This window comes from Physeter macrocephalus, chromosome 11 (assembly GCF_002837175.3).
Source record: "Physeter macrocephalus isolate SW-GA chromosome 11, ASM283717v5, whole genome shotgun sequence".
In the NCBI taxonomy this organism is placed as follows: Eukaryota; Metazoa; Chordata; class Mammalia; order Artiodactyla; family Physeteridae; genus Physeter; species Physeter macrocephalus.
The window spans coordinates 72,341,297-72,344,251 of record NC_041224.1 but is presented as its reverse complement, the minus strand read 5'-3'; positions in this window follow the sequence as shown (position 1 = coordinate 72,344,251).

The window sequence follows — 2,955 nt, the reverse complement described above, 5'->3', positions numbered from 1 at the left end:
ATTGAGTTATTTGTAATGAGGTGGATGGACCTAGAGTCTGTCATACAGAGTGAAATAAGTCAGAAAGAGAAAAACAAATACTGTATGCTAAAACTTATATATGGAATCTATTTTAAAAAAGAAATGGTTCTAAAGGACTTAGGGACAGGACAAGAATAAAGAGGCAGATGTAGAGAATGGAGTTGAGGACACAGGGAGGGAGAAGGGTAAGCTGGGATGAAGTGAGAGAGTGGCATGGACATATATACACTACCAAATGTAAAATAGATAGCTAGTGGGAAGCAGCTGCATAGCACAGGGAGATCAGCTCGGTGCTTTGTGATCATCTAAAGGGGTGGGTTAGGGAGGGTGGGAAGGAGATGCAAGAGGGAAGGGATATGGGGATATATCTATACATATAGCTGATTCACTTTGTTATACAGCAGAAACTAACACAACACTGTAAAGCAATGATACTGCAATAAAGAAGTTAAAAAAAAATGAAGACTAATTGGACAACTCTGGGTGGGAGAAAGGCCATAAGAACAAACTTACTGTTCTTCCAGAAGAAGTAACATCTTCATATTTTTATTCCAGCAGCTGGTACAGAGTCTGGAAGAAGCAGGACTCAATCAGTATTTAGCAAGGGGAATTAATGAAACAAATGCATGGCCACAATCACAACTTTGATTTATTATCATAATCCTTCCTGTGGCCTGTCTTCATGACGTTGGTCTGGGCTTCATGATCTTTTGGTTCTTGTCCCCAAGCACCAAGTAGAGGCTGATTTAACTGTCTCCAGAAGTCTCTGATGATTCTGAGATTCCACATTTCCTTTAAGGTCCACGAATGTTACTAGCAGCTCTAACGCACAAACACAGAGAAAGATCAAAGAGCAAATGAGAAGAAGAGAGAATCGAGGGGAAGGACCATGAGGAAGGAGGGGAAGGAAAACAAGACCAGAAACAGGGAAAGGGAGGGACACTAAACTGGAGAGATAGATGGAAAGAGGAGAGGAAATGTAAAAACAGGATAAATACTGGCTTGAATGATGAGAAGTTGAAATCTGATGGGGGGCCAGGGGAAAATAAAAAATCAGGGAGCAGGTTTAGGGAGAAACCTGTGGGTGACTGGGTAATGGGACTGTCCCATTGGCTCATGAGCAGACTAGGGTCCCTTGTTAGCTCTATTTCAAAGGCTAGCAACATAGCAGATAAATGTGTCCTCTTTGCCTTATCTGCCACTTACAGCCAGACCCAAACGAAACAGCAAGGAGGAATGAGACTCTTTCCTCTTGAGTCACATTTTACCAAACCTTGGCTCATAGCCTAGATCTTAGAAATAGACCATCTCTGATAAAGCAATACAGCCTGCAGATGAAGAACAGATCTGAGGATCTGGCTAAACTAGAGGGACACAAAACAAAGGCAATAGGGATATGCAGTCAATCAGTCAGACAATCAATCTGTATCCTTCAAGTAGTTCAGAACACTGCCCCCTTAGAATAAATTCAGAAAGAAGCACTCTTGTTCCTACTTCAACTCAGGCATTGGGAGATGGAAGAGTCTACCTAAAGTTTGTACAGTTAGTGATGAAAGTAGAAAAGGAGGTCAAAAGTCCTCAATTCTAAGCCATGGGATTTTTTTCCCTTTTCTTTTCCTTTCTTTCTTTCTCCCTTCCTTCCTTCCTTCCTTCCCTCCTTTCCTTTGTAAAATTGATCAACTATCTCTCCTCATCACAAAGTCATGCTGAGTTTAAAATCACCACCATCAATTATCCACTTCATGAAAAAACTCAGAGGATTTTGAGATATCACCCTGACTTCATGTTACCACCAGGCAAAGACTCCTCCTCTCTGTCCCTGTGGAACACGCAATCTAAATTATCCTTGTGCTCCATAAGTTGATGTGAAAAGCATGTTGAAAACCCCATGTGAACAGCTCCACTCCAGTCCTGCATCTTTATACTCTCCTCTGTGGAGGGAAGAAGATTCATTCTTTGAAGTAGTTGCTTCTGACTGGGTCACAGATACTCATGAGACAAAACTCTTGATTAAAAGGAGAGGTGGGGAGAAAAGATGGGAGGTGCTATGCTGATGACCAGCATAAAGAAACTTTATACTTTGTGAAAACTTTAATCCTGAGATAGTTTTCAAAGCTCAGGTAATCGATCTACATTTTGTTTGTCACTTAATGTAAATGATTTTATACTTTCATTGTCCATTTTTATCCAATGTCTATATCAAAGACATCATTTCTTTGCCCTACTTTTACATAAACTCAATTGAAATCAATAAGTGTTTACTGATCTTCTGTCTAGGACTCTGTTGCGCTGATTTCTGTGGGGAGTTACAGAGATAAACACAAGAAGTTCTCTGCTTTTGGAGTGTCAGAGCAAATTTCCCAATGCAAATTTCTGATGAATCAAATTAAGTTTAATTTAAATAAAGAACCAAGAAACTTCAAACTTTTCACTTATAGTAAGAGACTCAAAAATTTTGAGAAGAACTAAAAGGAAATGGTAGTTTTCAGCAATTGCCAAGTTACAGCCCATTCTAATGTGAGGTTTTGTTGTGGTGCCTGCCAGAGACCTGGCACAAATCTTGGAAGTTGAGACTGACTCTGTGGAGATGCTCGAGCACATCACCTCCCTCCTACAGTCTCCTTCCTCCACCAGTACTACAGAAGAGCAACTTTTCTGGTAGAGGGACACGTTTGCCTGTTCCAGGTAGTGTGTGGGGGGAAAACCATCCCTATTAACAAAGCAGACATTGCTGGTACCACGCTTTCCCCCACTTTGTCCTGCCTGCCATGCAGATGGCATGGAGCCTGGCAACCATCTTGTGACCATGAAAGAAAGACTAAGATAATGACAGAGATACAAACTGTGACCTGGAAATTCTGAACCACTGCCAGCAGCTGCCTACTTCCAGATTCCTTTTTCGTTGAGGAAAAAATAAATCTTAATTTGTTTAAG